General features: G+C 42.9%; 1 pseudogene; it reads right to left on the reverse strand.

Annotated features, from left to right (window-relative positions):
* Window positions 1–292: 292 nt before the first annotated feature.
* On the reverse strand, window positions 293–17053 carry LOC122118052 (annotated as a pseudogene).
* Between the last annotated feature and the right edge of the window lie 1770 nt (window positions 17054–18823).

Genomic DNA, 18823 nt, shown 5'->3' on the forward strand with positions numbered 1-18823 from the left:
CCAGGGGAGTTGTTTGTGTTTTTCCGCAGGATCAAGAAACGCCACATTGGGTCCCGAGTTGGTTGACACGACTTGTCAAAGAAGACCAAGAAAAGAAGAAAAATGACTGTGAAATCTCTGATAATGATGATACTACTGATGGTCAAGATCTGCCCCAGCCAGGAGGAACACAGATGGGGGATCCTGTCGGTGTTCCCGAGACCGATGCCAGTCAAACATGATGCCAGACTTTTCCCACGATTATTTGTTATCTTTTAGGTAACTGGACTGGTGAATTTGATGAGATGCTGGATCAGCTGCGGATTGCCATTGTTACAGTGAACTCAACGCAAGTGGACCCCGGATTGGTGGAGGGACTCCAGTCTTGGATCTCCTCTGCTGTTTCCTGGTTTAAAGAGTGGGTGGGAGTTGGGATGTTTTTGGCCTGCTGCTTGGGAGGATGCGTAGTCTGCCTATGGTTGGTCTGTCGCCTTCGAGCCCAAACCAGAAGGGACAAGGTTGTTATCTCACAAGCATTAGCCGCCTTGGAAAGTGGATCCTCACCCCAGATTTGGCTGTCAGCCCTAAAGGGCAATTAAGCCCTGCCATCCTGCATAGCCTTAGCACCCAGAGGGATCAGGGGATCCCATTGCACCGGGACAGGTATGCAACTTACAATACGGGACAGGGTGCTAGGCGTATGCACTGCACTTGGGGAAGACCTCCATCTCCTCAAGAAGAGCAAGTCTGTTTGCATGTGGGTTGATGCCGTGCTTTCCCCACCCCTGGAAAAAAGGCATCGGACTGGCGGGCCATCCTCTGGGGAGAGGTAACCTGGAACGAAGGCTTTGCATTGTCCTCTTCTATTCAGGGAACAGACCTCTACTCTTACCTGTTGCCAAAATCAAAAAGGGGGAACTGCGGGGAGCCGGGGCGAACGCCATTACAAGATGGCACCCACTTCCTTGCAGCTTTGAGGTAAACAACTCCATATTAGGCAGTGCTTGGCGGGACTGTGGGTCCCGGGCTTTGCGCATGCGCGAGCCACGTAGAGTCCCCAGCCAATCCCGTGGCACCTGGTGACGGTGAAAGGCAGACGACCAATGATAGAACGACCCGTGTTCCTATTCCATATATAAGCGGCCACGTTTCTGTACATGGGGTCTCTCGCTCAAGCTCTCCCATCAACTCAAAAGCTCTCCAATAAAGTGTGATCTGAGAAGACTCCTGGTGTGGTGGTCGTTCTTCCTCGCTGGCCGAGAAGGCGTTCGCCGCACTTTTTCCCTCTTTTTTTTTGGGTCTGGTTGTGGGGCCTGAACTCTGGGCCTGGGCGCTGTCCCTCAGCTCTTCAGCTCAAGGCTAGCACTCTACCACTTGAGCCACAGCACCACTTCCGGCTTTTTCCTTTTTGCTTATGTGGTGCTGAGGAATCGAACCCAGGGCCTCATGCATGCAAGGCAAGCGCTCTACCACTGAGCCACCTTCCCAGCCCTCCCTCTTTTTTTTTTTTTTATGCTGGTACTGTACCTGCTCCAGCCTCCTGAGTAGCTAGGATGGCAGATGTGAGCCACAGGTGCTTGGTTCCTATCTCTTCTTACCATTTTACTCCTTTATCTTGCTTTCCCCAATCTTGGCCTATGTTTTTAATTCCTTCCTTCCCTCCTTCTTCCTCCTCTTTCTCTTCATGGTGCTGAGGATAAAACTCAGGATCTTAGTATGTGCCAGACAAGTATTCTGGCACTGAGCTATACCCCCAGCCGCAAGATCCAGAACCCCTTTATGACGAAAGCTCTGGAAAAAACTAGGAATCCATGGAATATTCCTCAATACAATAAAGGCTGTATATGACAGACCTACAGCCAGCATTACACTTAATGGCAAAAAGCTAAAGCCATTTCCTATAAACTCAGGAATGATACAAGGATGTCTACTCTCTCCACTTCTATTCAATTTAGTATTAGAATGCCTAGCTACAGCAATAAGAAAAGATGCAAACATAAAGGGATCCAAATAGGGAAAGATGAAGTAAAACTCTCCCTTTTTGTAAATGATATGATCTTGTATTTAAAGAATCCCAAATTACTTGAGCTGGTTCAAAACTTTGGCAAAGTAGCAGGGTATAAAATTAACCCTCAAAAATCAATGGCTTTTCTGTATGCCAATAATGAGAAGAACACAGCTGAAATCAGGAAAGCAACTCATTTTGTAATAGCCCCACAAAAAAAATACCTTGGAATTAACTAAAGAAGTGAAGGACCTTTATGATGAAAACTTTAAAAACCTGAAAAAGGAAATTAAAGTAGAACTTAGGAAGTGGAAAAACCTCCCATGCTCCTGGATTGGGAGGATCAACATCGTGAAAATGGCAATACTTCCCAAGGCTATCTACAAATTCAATGCGATACCTATCAATATTCCAACCTCATTCTTCAAGGAAATAGAAGAAGCCATCCAAAAATTCATATGGAACAATAAAAGACCCTGAATAGTAAAAACAATCCTTAGCAGAAAGAACAGTACTGGAGGATATCAACACCAAATTTCAAACTCTACTACAAAGCCATAGTAAGCAAAACAGCTTGGTATTGGCACAAGAACAAACCTGAGGACCAATAGACTAGAACTGAAGACCCAGAAATGAACCCACACCTAAATCTTCTATAAGGGAGCTAAGAAAATAGAATGGAAGAAAGACAGCCTCTTCAGTAAATGGTGTTGGCAAAATTGGTTAATCACCTGTAGAAAACTAAAGCTAGATCCTTATATATCACCCTGCACCAGAATCAACTCCAAATGGATCAAAGACCTTGAAGTCAAAGCAGACACCCTGAAAACATTACAGGAAGGAATAGGAGAAAGTCTAGGGCTCCTTGGCACAGGTCAAAATTTTCTTAATGGAGACCCAGAAACGCAACAAATCAAAGAAAGGTTGGACAAATGTGATTTCATGAAACTGCAGAGCTGCATGGCAAAGGACATAGCTAGCAAGATCAATAGAAAGCCCATGGATTGGGAGAGCATCCTCACTAGCCATACAACAGACAAGGGTCCCATATCTAAAATATACTTAGAACTAAAAAAATTAAATCCCCCAACAACAAATCTTCAAAGAAACAACTGCCTGATAAATAAGTGGGCTAAAGACTTAAAAGGGAAACTTCTCTGAAGAGGAAATAAGAATGACCAATAGACACAGGAAGAAATGCTCAGCCTCTCTAGGCATAAAAGAAATGCAAATTAAAACAACATTGAGGGGGGGACCAAGATGGCGACGGGGCAGTAGGGAAACGCCACAGCTCTCTCCAACCAAAAAGAGAGTTCGAGTTCCAACGTTTAATCTCCCCAAGAGACCGACAACAACAAAAAGACGAACACTCAGAGAAAAACCAGAGGTGGAAAATAACAAAAAAAGAAAGAGAGGAAAAGAAGAATTTCAGAACAGAGAAGAGCGAAGACCCCTCCCCCAACCTTTACTGGCCGCGCGGCAGTGCGCCAAGCCGCCGGCCAGCCGGCCCGGCGGGGGCTGCCGGAGCCACAGAGACACAGGGGGCTGCTTGCAGATCACCAGGTACCGGATTGCAGAACAGCGGATCTCAAGGAACAGAGAAACCTACCAGCCGGGAGTCTCCACGAGGATCCCACCCCCACCCCTCACTCTCCACCGGAGCAGAGAGGCTCCATCCCGCCAAAGCCGCCCGGCACCAGCAGCGTGACAAAGGGACCTGTCCGCAGACCACCTGCCCAATCGCGATCGCAACTACCCGGCGGGGGGCCGCCCAACCCAGCCCGCAACCACCCCAACTGAACTCGGATTGCAACAACAACTGACGGACTGCAACAACAACTGACGACCTACAGGGTGAGTACCCATCAGGGGACAGGGAATCCATCAAGGGAGACCAGAGCTGGAGGGAATCCCCAGACCCTGACCTAGACTCCCTACCCCAACACCCGGACCACAGGACCCACTAAAACTGGGAACTGTTCGAGAGCTCCACCAGCCGGTGGAGCACACTCTGCTGGCCAGGCCAGAGCAAGAGCGCCCCTGGAAGGGAGCTTAATGCCCAAGCCAGGAACAGCGCCCCTGGGTCAAGACTACCAACAGTAGAAGAAATTTGAACTGTGTCCTCCAGGCTGCATAACCTAGGAGGTATACACATTAGCACAGGCCTAACGAGCGCGCTCCAGGCTGGGGCCAGAACCAGGCCAGGGGACCGGCGCCTGAACAAAGCAAAAAGGGTCAGAAGTGGGGCTGTGGCTCAAATGGTAGGGTGCCAGCCCTGAGCTGAAGAGCTGAGGGACAGCACCCAAACCTAGAGTTCAAGCCCACAACCAGCCCAAAACAAACAAACAAAAACACATCAGGAGCCCATAGCAGACTCCAGTATTTGGGAGAGTGCATCCAGAGCATCTGATCTTCCCAAGAGCACCCGCAGGAGCAAACACAAGCAGTCTAGGCTGCTCAACCCTTCCAAAGGCGGGAATTGCTACAGCAGAGAACTGAGAATCCTAAGTAAGTCAGAATAGCAGCTGGAAATAGGCTCCCAACAGAATCCAGATCAGGCACAGACTCTCTCTACCAATACAGAATCAGCAACCAAGCAAAGACAGACACACCAAAACAAGATTGAAGAGCAGTCTCCTGAACCCCCATGCGAAAATCACAGAGAAAAATCACAAGGTTTACCACTACCCAGGACAGCAAGCTCACCTCAAAAGCCAGCAGCCACGCAGGGGAGAGCCCCAGTGGGAGCAAAGCAGGAATGGAAGACAAAAACTACATCCAAGGGTTGCTGGAGGCAATGACTCAAGAAATAAAGCGAGAAATGGATCAGAAATTGAAAGAGCACAAGGATGAACTATCAAAAGATATACAGGATATCAAACAAAAGTTGGATGCAAAAATAGAAGCTGCACAAACCTCAGTAAGAAGTGAGATAAACGCCAAATTAGAGGTAATGCATACTGATCTCACCTCTCAATGAGGTGAGATCAGTACTCTGAGAACCAACATTGAATCCATAAAGGGATCCATTTCCACCATGCAAACCACAATAGAAGCCACGGTCAACAGAGTGAATGAAATGGAAGGTAGAGTGTCAGATACAGAAGACAGAATACACCAACTGGACCAAAAAGTGACAGATATGGAAAAATCACTCAAATTAAACCAAAGGGAAATTCAAGAGCAAGCAGATAATGCTAAAAAATTTAACCTTCGCATAATCGGAGTGGACGAAGGTGAGGAATTCCAGAGCAAGGGAATGCAACACCTATTTAACAAGATAGTCAATGAAAATTTTCCCCACCTCAAAAACGACCATCTTAACTACATCACAAAAGCTTATTGAACACCCAACAAGCAAGATCCAGGAGAAACACTTCTAGGCACATAATAGTAACAATGATGGATCTGAATAATAAGGAAACAATCCTGCATGCAGCAAAAATGAAGAAGGAGCTATACTACAACGGGAAAAAAATTAGAATCACTGCAGATCTCTCCACACAAACAATGAATGCAAGAAAAGCCTGGGAAAGCACCATACGAGCCCTGAGAGCCAATAACTGCCAACCCAGACTGATATACCCGGCAAAGCTAGCATTCACATTCGATGGAGAACTGAAAACTTTTAATAGCAAAGAAAAACTAAATGAATACATAAACATTAAGCCAGCATTACAAAGAATTCTAAGAGGGGGGACACAACCTGAAGAAAGCAACCAGGAACTGGGACCTGCCCCAAACAGGCATTACTCAAAGTCTAACTGAGCAAGCACAGGAGGAAAGGAAAGAAGAAAAACTTAGGAAAACGGAATGGCAGGGACAACAATGCATCTCTCTATACTTTCTCTTAATATAAATGGGCTGAATTCGCCAATTAAAAGAAAACGAACTGAGGACTGGATCAGAAAACAAGACCCATCCATCTGTTGCCTTCAGGAGACCCACCTCTCAGCCAAACATACAAACAAACTCAGAGTGAAGGGGTGGAAAAGGATCTACCAATCAAATTCCCCCAATAAGAAAGCAGGTGTAGCTATCCTGATATCTGACAAAATAAACTTTTCATTAAAATCAGTACAGAAAGACAAGGACGGACACTACATATTAATAAAGGGAACAATCCAAGAGGAGGATATAACCATCATCAACTTATATGCCCCAAATATCGGTGCACCCAGATATGTTAAACAAATGCTCTCAAACTTACAGAATAAAATAGATCCCAATACGATAATACTAGGAGACTTTAACACACCACTCTCACCAAAGGACAGGTCTACCAACCAGAGGATTGGCAAAGAAGCTACCGAATTAAGTGAGGCCATACTTCAAGCGGAATTAACTGACATCTACCGAGTATTTCACCCTAAAACAACACAGTACACATTCTTCTCAGCAGCTCATGGAACTTTCTCCAAAATAGACCATATCATAGTTCATGCAAGGAACTTAAGCAAATACAAAGGGATCGACATAATCCCCTGTATCCTATCTGACCACAGTGGAATCAAGCTAGCTCTCAATAACAAAGCATACCGCAGAAATTTCTCTAATACATGGAAATTGAACAGCACACTCCTTAACAAGGCCTGGGTAACAGAAGAGATCAGAGAAGAAATAAAGCATTTCCTACAACTCAATGAAAATGAAAACACCACACAAAGAAACTTGTGGGACACAGCAAAAGCAGTCCTGAGGGGCAAATTTATTGCCCTCAGTGCCCACATCAAGAGAATGGAGACAGACCAAGTAAATAATCTCATGTTGCAACTAAAACAGCTAGAAAAACAAGAAAAAATGGGACCTAAAGCTACTAGACGAAGCCAGATAACCAAATTGAGAGCAGAGATTAACCAATTAGAAAATCAGAAAACCATAACCAAAATAAACCAAACAAAAAGCTGGTTCTTTGAAAAAATAAACAAAATTGATGGCCCGTTGGCAAGATTAATTAAAAAAAGAAGAGAGGAAACCCATATTAATAGGATTAGGGATGCCACGGGAAACATCACAACACGTACCCAAGATATCCAAACAATTCTAACAGACTACTTTCAAAAGCTATACTCTCTAAAGGAAGAAAATCTGGCGGAAATGGATGCATTTTTAGAGAAATACAAGTTACCCAAACTGAGCAAAGAAGAAGTTAACCAATTAAATAAGCCAATATCCTATAATGAGATACAGGAAGCTATCAAAAGTCTTCCAACAAAAAAAAGCCCAGGACCAGATGGATTCACAGCAGAATTCTATAAGACCTTTAAAGAAGAACTAATACCCATACTCCTCAAGCTCTTCAGAGAAACAGAGAAGGAGGGAGCTATCCCAAACTCATTCTACGAAGCCAATATCACACTCATCCCCAAACCAGGCAAAGACCCAACCAAAAAGGAGAATTACAGGCCAATCTCCTTGATGAACACAGATGCAAAGATCCTTAACAAGATTCTAGCTAACAGAATCCAGAAACACATAAAAAAAAATACACTATGATCAGGTAGGCTTCATCCCAGAGACACAGGGATGGTTTAACATACGTAAGTCAATAAATGTAATCCAGCATATCAACAGAGCCAAGGTCAAGAATCACATGATTATCGCCACAGATGCAGAAAAGGCCTTTGATAAAATTCAACATTCATTCATGCTAAAAGCTCTGGAGAAAATAGGAATAGAAGGAACATTTCTAAAAACAATAAAAGCCATTTATGACAGACCAATAGCCAATATTATACTTAATGGGGAAAAGCTACAACCAATCCTCCTAAAAACAGGAACAAGGCAAGGATGTCCACTGTCTCCACTCCTCTTCAACATAGTCCTAGAACCCTTAGCCAGGGCAATAAGGCAAGAAAAAGACATTAAAGGGATCCGCATAGGGAAAGAAGAAGTGAAACTATCCCTTTTTGCAGACGACATGATACTATACCTCCACGATCCCAAAAACTCCATCCCCAAACTTTTAGAAATCATAAGTCACTTCGGCAAAATAGCAGGATACAAAATAAACCCACAAAAATCAGTTGCCTTCCTATACACTGATAACGCACAGGAAGAGAGGGAAATAAAGGGAGCAACCCCATTCACAATAACCTCCCAAAAAATAAAATATTTAGGAATTAACCTAACCAAAGTTGTAAAAGAACTATTTAATGAGAACTATAAAAAGTTAAAGAAAGAAATTGCAGAAGACACTAGGAAATGGAAAGACCTCCCATGCTCCTGGATAGGCCGACTTAATATAGTAAAGATGGTGATACTTCCAAAACTAATATACAAATTCAATGCAATTCCTATTAAAATCCCAATGACGTACATCACTGAAATACAGAAAACAGCCCAAAAATTTATATGGAACAACAAAAGACCTAGAATAGCCAAAACAATTCTAGGGGATAAAGACAATATGGGAGGGCTATCCATGCCGAACTTCAAACTCTACTACAGAGCTATAATCACAAAGACAGCATGGTACTGGCACAAAAACAGACCCGAAGACCAATGGAACAGAATAGAAGATCCAGATATAAATCCACAGGCCTACAGCCAGCTGATATTCGACAAAGGAGCCAAAGACATACAATGGAAGAAACACAGCCTCTTCAACCGCTGGTGCTGGGAAAACTGGGCAGCCACATGCAGAAAACTAAAAGTGGACCCCAGCCTATCACCATGCACCAACATCAACTCAAAATGGATTAAAGACCTTAACATTAAACCTGAATCTCTGAAACTACTGCAGGACAGAGTAGGAGAGACACTTGAACTAATAGGCACAGGAAGGAACTTCCTGAACAGAGTCCCAGGGTCACAACAAGTTGGAGAGAGACTCGACAAATGGGACTACCTTAAAATAAAAAGCTTCTGCACAGCTAAATCTATCGCAACTAATCTAGAAAGACAACCAACTAATTGGGAAAAAATATTTACCAGCAATATATCAGACAAGGGGTTAACATCCCGTATATACAGGGAACTCAAGAAACTAATCCCTCCCAAACCTAACAAACCAATTACTAAATGGGCAAGGGAACTAAAGAGGGACTTCTCAAACGAAGAAATAAAAATGGCAAAGAAACACATGAGGAAATGTTCATCATCCCTGGTGGTGAAGGAAATGCAAATAAAGACAACCCTGAGATACCACCTTACCCCAGTCAGAATGTCCCACATCCACAAATCAGCCAACGACAAATGCTGGGTGGAGAAAGAGGAACCCTATTACACTGCTGGTGGGAATGTACACTTATACAACCACTTTGGAAAGCAGTCTGGAGGGTCCTTAGAAAGCTAAAGATTGACCTCCCTTACGACCCAGTCATACCACTTCTAGGCATCTACCCTGAACAACAGGAACCAATATACAAGGACACGTGCACCTCCATGTTTATTGCAGCACTGTTTGCAATAGCTAGGATATGGAAACAACCCAGATGCCCCACCACAGATGAATGGATCCAAAAATTGTGGTATCTATACACAATGGAATATTATGCAGCCATTAGAAATGACAAAATAATGGCATTTGCAGGGAAATGGATGGAGCTAGAAAGGAATCATGTTGAGCCAGGTAAGCCAAAAACGAAGAGACAAACGGTACATGGTCTCCCTCATAAGTGGATGCTAAATCCAAAAGGTTAGGTGATACGACAAAACTAACAGGACTTAAGAAACAAAGAACTCCCGCTCATCTGGTTGAACCACTACTAAATATCCTCATGCTGCTGATCACAAATATGGTATATAACATGTGAACACTGTTATATATTACAGACTGTGGTAGACAATTTGCTCCAGGGAAATTAGAATGAACTTGTGACTTTGAAATTATGTAATCATTTAATCACAATCAAAAAAAAAAAAAAAAGAACCTCGGGGAAGGGAGGGAGGGAGGGGATGGTAGGGGGAAAACAATGGAGGGGGTAACAATGTTCAAGAGGAAGTGTACTCATAACCTCACTCATGTAACTGTAACCCTCTGTATAGTAGCTTTACAATAAAAAAAAAAAAAAAAAACAACATTGAGATTCCACCTCACCTGAATTAGAAGGGTATAATCAAGAAATCTAGTAACAACAGATGCTGGAGGGGATGTGGCCAAAAGGGACCCCTACTGCATTGTTTGTGGGAGTGTAAACTTGTTCAACTATTTTGGAAAGCAGTATGGAGGTTCCTCAAAACACTTCACATAGAGCTCCCCTATGACCCAGCAATCCCAATTTTGGGCATTTACCCAAATGATCACAAACAAGGCTATACTAAAGCTTCCAGCACAACTATGTTCATCACTGCATTATTTACCATAGCTAAAATATGGAACCAACCCAGATGCCCCTCAGTAGATGAATAGATCAATAAAATGTGATATATATATGTACACACACACACACACACACACACACACACACACACACACAGTGGAATTCTATACCTTCATCAGAAAGAATGACATTGCCCCATTTGTTAGGAAATGGAAAGACTTGGAAAAAATTATATTAAGTGAGGTAAGCCAGGCCCAAAAGAAACATAGGTCCCATAATTTCCCTTATCTGCAATAACTAGTATGTGTCTAGAACAAGCCAAAAAGGTCAAAAGCTATGTACATTTGACCATATAAGATGATGTTAAGCTAAATGAACCCCAAGATAGGGACACAACTGTTTTTATTCTTTCTTCTATTGTTATTAACGAATTTAAAATGTACTATGTAATTTTGTTTCTTTTGTATGTTCCTCCTCCACAGTATAATTCATTTTCACTGTATTTGATTCTGGTGCCCTGCATCTTGTATATACACTTTTCTAATTTGGGGAGGGGAAGGGATAAAAACAAAATGCTTAAATAGGGATACAGGTTGACCCATTGAAACAATCAGATCTACAAGACACTCTGTTGAAAATGAACTTTACAACTTCAGTGAGGGGGTTGGGATGGGGAGGGGAAAAAGGGAGGGGGTAGTTGGGGAGGTGGAGAAGGAAGGGATGATAGGAGAAAAACAAAGGAGGAGGCAAGAATGCTTGATAGGAAATGTACTCATTACCTTACTCATGTAACTTAAACCCTCTATACAGTATTTTTTACAATAAAAACATATAAAATCTATTATAGTTTATTGATATTATTACTGAGTTGTCTGTAATGTTTTGACCAAATCTTACTTTTGAAATTTTTGTCACTTTCTATGTTAAAAATTGTACAGTATGCCGGGCGCTGGTGGCTCACGCCTGTAATCCTAGCTACTCAGGAGGCTGAGATCTGAGGATCCCGGTTCAAAGCCAGCCCGGGCAGGAAAGACCGTGAGACTCCTATCTCCAATAAACCACCAGAAAACCGGAAGTGGTGCTGTAGCTCAAGCGGTAGAGCGCTCGCCTTGAGCTGAAGAGCTGAGGGTCCGCGCCCAGGCCCAGAGTTCAAGCCCCACGACCGACAAAAAAAAAAAAAAAAAAAAAATTGTACAGTAAATTGACCTTTTGTGCATTTACAATTTTTTTTTTTTATGGTATCCTGGCTTGAACTCTGGGCTTCCTGTGCTGTTGGTCAGCTTTTAGCTCTCATAGTAGGAACTCTACCACTTGAGCCACGTCTCTAGCCCAATTTCTTTTCTGGTTAATTGGAGATGGAGTCTCACAGACTTTTCTTCTACAACTGGCTTCAAATTGTCATCCTCAGATCTCAGCCTCCTAAGTTTGTATACTGGGTCTGGAATTCAGGGCCTGGGTCCTATCCCTTAGTCTTTTGGCTCAAGATTGCACTCTACCATTTGAGTCACACCTCCACTTCTGTCTTTTTGTTGGTTAATTGGAGATAAGAGTTTTACATACCTTTCTGCTCAGGCTGATCTGATTTTAGCTTCCTGAGTAGCCAGGATCACAAGTCTGAGACACTAGCACCCAACACATTCTATGTGTTTTAAAATATGTATAGATTCATGCATTCATCACCACAAATGATGCTTAATATGTGCATCACCCCAAACACTCCCTGTGCATGGTCTCTTTATTATAGTCTCCACCCTGCCCCTGCCCCTTGGGGTCCATGATCTTTTTTTTTCTGTTACAGAATGCTATTAAATGGAATCATAAAATGCACCTTTCAGCATGTCTTTACACTATCTTATCTACCCATGAATTGACAGGCATTTGAGGTGTATTCCGTTTTTTGATGCAAATAAAGTTACTACAAAGATATGTATATAGGGTTTGACATGAGCATCAGATTTTCTTTCTCCTAGGTAAGTAATTAAGAGTGAGAGTGCTGGGGCTGGGAAGGTGGCTCAGTGGTAGAGCGCTTGCTTTGCATGCAGGAGGCCCTGGGTTCGATTCCTCAGCATCACATAAGCAAAAAGAAAAAAGCCGGAAGTGGCACTGTGGCTCAAGTGGTAGAGAGCTAGTCTTGAGTTGAAGAGCTGAGGGACAGCACCAAGGCCCAGAGTTCAGGCCCCACGACTCGACCCCCCCCCCCAAAAAAAAAGAGTGGGAGTGCACGTGATATTTGTATTAAGATACGGCCAGACGTTTCTCCCCCATAATGGTGCTCCACTTTTGCATTGTCCCCAGCTGCTGAGAGTCCTTATACATACTTGGTATTACTTAGCCCTTCCCCCCACTTTAATGTGTGTAGTGGTATCACATGTGCTTTTAGTGTGAGTTTTCCTAGTGTCAGATGTATCTTTATGTCTTTACTTGGAAGCTGTATCTCGGTGAAGTGTTTAAGTTTTGGCATTTTTTTAAGCTGTGTTGTTTACTATTAAGGGGTGTGTGTGTGTGTGCTCCAGTCCTGGGACTTGAACTCAGGTTCTGCCTGGATATTCTCCTTTTTTTTCTAGCACAAGGCTAGTGTTCAACCACTTAAGACACAGCTCTACTTTGGGTTTTTGGTGATTACTTTTAAATAAGGGTCTCATGGACTTTCCTGCTTTGACTGGTTTCAAATTGCAATCTTTAGATATCAGTCTCCTAAATAGCTAGGATTACAGGCATGAGCCACTAGTGCCCAGCTAAGAATTCTTAAAAAAAATTATATATTTTACCTCTATACATCTTTAAGTAGTTTTACAAAGGAGTTGCCATTCAACACAGCAGTTTATGAATACAATGGATCTTGATCAATGTTAACCCTGATAAAGATTTTTTTTGTCTGAAATTTAATTTGTAAATATTTTCCCCAGTCAGCAGCATCTCCTTTCCATTCTATTATCAATGAGTTTTGCAGAGAAAATTAGTCAGTTTTGATTGTCTATTGTCTTTTCCTGTGTGAAAGATTAATATTTTCCTGGTTTTCCACATTATTTGTACATGTGAATGGTATTCTGAGAGCTTCTTAGTGCCATGAGGGACATGCCCTCCACGGTAAATGATTTTTTATTTCTTTAAAGCTTGTATTTGACCTAGTGAGGTTCAGCCACAGTTCTTACCTGATATCACTGGGTGTTCCTTGCCAGTGCTAGCTCAATTTTTCAAAGCATTTTTTGTCCTATTAAAACTCCAGGAAGTGGGCAAAGAGGGGGTGGGAAGGAAGGGAGGAAAAGTGAGCAAATGTGGTCTTTATAGTCAATGTAGGTTATGTAAAAATGAACTATTTATCTTGAGGGTAGAGATGGGAGGGGAACAGGGGGAGAACCAAGGAAGGGGTGCCATTGCCCCCCAAAGCAGACTACTCATCACCTGACTTATGGAATTGTGACCTCTTTGTATAACTACTTAATAATAATAATTTTTAAAAAATCAAAAAAGCTATAGTTTACTTCCACCATCTAGTGGGCAGTTTAGCATTCATGTAGCAGCATTCTTCAGAAAAGGCCAAAGCTTTAGGACAGCATCTTCAATCTGGGATGAGGTCACAGTCAACTTTATGGGATTGTTTTCTTGAATTCCTTTATCATAGCCAGCTCCCAAAGCTAAAGGACTTTGTTTGTTTATGTTGGTCCTAGGGCTTGAACTCAAGGCCTGGAAGTGTGTAACATGCATTTCCCCCCTAGAGTCTCACAGTTAAGAGCCACCTCGAATCTCAGAGGATATTTTGTTTGGCTTTGGATTAATATTGAAAACTTTGGGGGCTGATGGGTTGAATTCATTTTGCACTATGAGGGTGATGTGTGCTTTTGGAGGCCAGTGGTGGAAAGATATGATTTAAGTAAATATATTTGAGTATCAAGTTGACAAGGGATAAACTTATGATAGTTGATCTTGATAGGAGTTTTGTCTGGGTTTGTTGGAGTGTTTTCAGAGATGATTAGCTCTTGAGGGCTCTGACCTGGTAAATGGTTTTATCCACTGATGGATTTAAAATTTGAATAGATGATTGAGAGGTGGTGGAACTGTGGAAGAGGCACCTGGTTGGAGGAAGTGGGTCCCTGGGGGCATGTCCTCAGAGATGATACTTGTCTCAGGCCTTGTGTGCCATGATATGAGTTGTTCTGTCACATCCCCTCTGCCATAATGGACTGAACCTCTGTGGAAACCATGAGCAAAAGAATTCTCCTTCTCTGAAATTGTTTCAGTTAGGAATTAGCTCAAAGTCACAATAAAACCAACTGATACGTTCTTAGAGGAAGAGGAGCAGTTGAGGGAATCTGTGTGCATGCTCCAAGGACAGTCACGTCAGGATGGGAATAAGAAGAATGCTTTCCTCAGGGCTGGACCGTATTGTCACTTGAACCTCACACTTTGGTCACCAGAATTAAGCTTCGGTTGTTTGCCCCATCTAGGCTGTGGTATTATTATGGCAGTCCAAACTAAGATAGCATCCTTCAGCACTGGCTCATTTTCCTTCTCCTCTGTGTTTGTTTCTCTCTTAGTTTTTCTTTTCTTTTTCTTTTTGCCAGTCCTGGGGTTTGAAATGAAGGCCTAGGCACTTTCCCTGAGCTTCTTGTGCTCAAGGCTAGCACTCTACTACTTGAGCCACAACATGCCACTTCTGGCCTTTTCTGTGTATGTGGTACTGAGGAATCGAACCCAGGGCTTCATGCATGCTAGGCAAGTACTCTACCACTAAGTCACCTTCCCAGCCCTCTCCCAGTTTTCCTACACAACATCCCTTCACTGTATTTCATTTTGAGGGAATAAAGTGATGCACTAGGGCACAGGACAGAGTTTAACAAATAAACACAGCTCTAGCAATATTCGATATAAAACTATCAAAGACAATCACATGCCAACATAAAATGTTTTTTGAATGATTTAATAAGCATGTATTGATATCAGATATGGATTTAAGCAATTATTCACCAACATAACAATAATCAAAAGTAACGCTCAGAATCTGGGTGCTGGTGGCTCTTGCCTATGATCCTAGCTGCTTAGGAGGCTGAGATCTAAGTATTGAAGTTTGAAGCCAGCTCTTGCAGGAAAGTCCATGAGACTCTTATTTCCACTTAACCACACATAAACTGAAGTGGAACTGTGGCTCAAAGTTGTAGAGTACTAGCCTTGTACAAAATAAAATTCAGTGCTCAGGCCCTGAATTCAAGCTCCACAAACACCAAGAAAAAAAGAAAAAAGGAAAGGGGGGGGTGCAGCTTATTTAACTAACTCTAGCTGTTGACTGTCAAGTCTAGCAGTTGTGGATGAAGTGGGATTTTGATGGTCTTTTTTTTTTTTTTTTTTGTCAGCCGGGGGGCTTGAACTCTGGGCCTGGGCGCTGTCCCTCAGCTCTTCAGCTCAAGGCGAGCGCTCTACCACTTGAGCTACAGCGCCACTTCCGGTTTTTCTGGTGGTTTATTGGAGATAGAAGTCTCACGGTCTCTCCTGCCTGGGCTGGCTTTGAACCGCGATCCTCAGATCTCAGCCTCCTGAGTAGCTAGGATTACAGGCGTGAGCCACCAGCGCCCGGCTTGATGGTCTTTTGAATATGCTTCTTCGAGGAGAACTTTACCATCATTAGCCACCGTGTCAGGGAAATGAAGTTGTAGGTAGTAAGTTTTCTAAAGTAAAGACCTGTAGCAAGGAGACCACCATTAACTGAGCAGAAGATTTCCACATATCTCAAAAGTCTTTGCCCTAATTGTTCTTCCTTTTTAGTTCTCAATAAATTTGGGGATTCAATGTTTTTCATGAGTGTCTCCACAAGTACTTTTACATTATCAGCAAAAACGTGTAGAGATTTGTCATCTGCTCCAAAACACGTATGATAGTGGCTTAAGCTTGCCTCCAGATTCCTCAAATCATTGTCCCTCATCATGTCTGCTACGGGATTGGTGGCCCATGCTGCATCCTTGAAGGCTTCTAGCCAGATGCACTGCATTATGGACTGCTTCTTCTGTTCAGTGGCTGCCTCGGCAAGGAAAGCAGAAAAACATGGCACTTTTGAAGAGAAAGATCCTTAAGTAGGGTGTCCATCAGAATTGGAAAATCATAATCAGCTAAATCATGACTGGAGATCAAAAAGATTGGTGGTACCTTCATGCCATTCTGCTTAAAAGTATTCACACAGTAGTTTCGGATCGGCTGTAGGACTTTCTCTCGTTCAAAGCTTCTTAGTTTGCATCTCTCTTCGTTCATTAAATCAGAGTCCACCTTGCTTCTCACAAAGTAGAAATTTGTCTACATAATTGTGATTGCTTTGGCAAGTTCTATCTATATCATTTTCCCCAAAGCGTGCAGCAGAAATAATTAGGAAAAAGTCATGCTCTTTAAAGTGTATTTTTTTCCAGATAATCTTTTGGCTGAAAGTAGGGGTTCCAGTTCCAGGCAGGTCCCAGAGAGTGACATTAGGAAAGTTTGAGTGTTTGTATGCCTTTCTTTGCATAGTTGTTTCCTGCACCCCAGTGGGAACAGAATCCTCTTCCTCACGTCCAATCCCTCTCAAGGCCTTGATAAAACTAGACATTCCTGCCCCAGACTCTCCTGTCACCGCAATGTTAAGTGGTGCATTCTCAATGTCCTTTAACACATTAGTGATCACAGAGTTTGCCCTCTGGATGTCTCCTTTGATCAGATGTGACTCCATGGAACGGATGGTTTCCTGAGAAGGGATTTTGTTTTCCATCTTGAAATCCTTAAAATATGAAGCAAAGCTGGAGGTCAAGCCTGGGTCATCACTAGATGTTTTAAAGAACAGCTGGCCCATGACTGGGAGTGGATAAAGGAACTACAAACAAGAGAGGAGAGAAACATGGAAAGAAATTGTTATACAAAAAGAGTGTCATTGTGCTTTGTTATAACCAATGATGCTGTTGTTTCAGATCCATTCCTCTAATGTCCTTACACAGATGTATTCCTTTTTTTTTTTGTCATGGGGCTTGAACTCTGGGCCTGAGTGCTGTCCCTCAGCTCTTCAGATCCAAGCTAGCGCTCTGCCACTTGAGCCAGTTTTCTGAGTTGTTTATTGGAGATAAGAGTCTCATGGACTTTCCTGCCTGGGCTGGTTTGAACCATGATCCTCAGATCTTACCTGAATATCTAGGATTATAGGCGTGAGCCACTGGCATCTGGCTAGATGCATTCTTTTTTTTTGGGTCCGGTCGTGGGGCCTGAACTCTGGGCCTGGACGCTGTCCCTCAGCTCTTCAGCTCGAGGCTAGCGCTCTACCACTTGAGCCACAGTGCCACTTCTGGCTTTTTTCTTTTTTTTTGCTTATGTGGTGCTGAGGAATCGAACCCAGGGCCTCAGGCATGCAAGGCAAGCGCTCTACCACTGAGCCACCTAAATGCATTCTTATATTTTCCAATTTATTTTATTTTAATTGAAATTCTTTATTGTAAAAAATGTGAAGTCAAATGAAGTTAGGAAAAATAATGTAGAAAATACATTCTCTATCAAAACATGTTTAGCCAGGTGCTGGTGGCACATGCCTGTAATCTAGCTACTCAGGAGGCTGAGATTTGAGCATCACAGTTCAAAGCCAGCCCAAGCAGGAAAGTGCATAAGACTCTTATCTTCAGTTAACCAGTCAAGGAGCCAGAAGTGGAGCTGTGGATCATGTCCTAGAGTTTAGACTTGAGCACAAAAACTAAGGGGCAGCAGCCAAGCCCTGAGTTCATGCCCAGTACCAGCACAAAAAATAATGAGAAAAAACAAAAACAAAAGCATGACTAATCCTATTTCATCTGACGTCACTAGAGTGAAATAGGGAATCCATGATAACTTACCACTTAATGCATGCCTCCTTCTGTATCTGCCTTCAAACTACAGGGAATTTTAATTATCACAAGCGTTAATTCTATTATTACTTAACAGAATATAGACTGAAATTTAAATGTCTTTATTTTAATCAATACCTAACAACAATTTTTTTTTAAAGTTACTGTTTAATCATTAAAGTACAATGGGGCACGATCTTAGAGCAGTCACCTGTCTGAGGAGGGCAGGGCTTGGAGAAGTGGTGGACCCTACACATCAAGAATTCCGCTCAGAGTAGGGAACGTCCTCATCCCAGGAGGTAAAACCCACAGGGCACAGAGGTTTAGACTAAGGTACTGATCTCAGATCACGGGGACTGACCCCACACAGGGGTCTAGCTGTTTCACTTGCCTTTGGAGCAGGTTAAAGGTGCGGGTGAGGCCAGGCCGTGTCAGCCACGGCTCCACGGGGGCGGCCAAGCGTGTGTTTTCTCTTCAAGGCTTTCATAAAAATTCTAAGCTGATGGAGAGCCAGAAGCTACTGCAGGTATCCTATATTAGCCTTTTCTTTTTTATTGTACTTCATGCCTGGAAGCTAAATTGGGAGGTTTCAAAGGTGGAAGCGCAGTTCAGCAGCTGGGGCTGGCTGATCAGCCAAATCTAAACTAACAGAAGAAATCTGAAAAAGCAAGTAAGACAGTGCCAAACACCCTCCCACGCTTTCAGTGGGTCACGGCTGTCCCGTCTGGTGTTCCAGACCTGGTCTGATGTGCTTTCTT

Source organism: Dipodomys spectabilis, unplaced genomic scaffold (assembly GCF_019054845.1).
Source record: "Dipodomys spectabilis isolate Male_0828 unplaced genomic scaffold, ASM1905484v1 ptg000147l, whole genome shotgun sequence".
Classification (NCBI taxonomy): Eukaryota; Metazoa; Chordata; class Mammalia; order Rodentia; family Heteromyidae; genus Dipodomys; species Dipodomys spectabilis.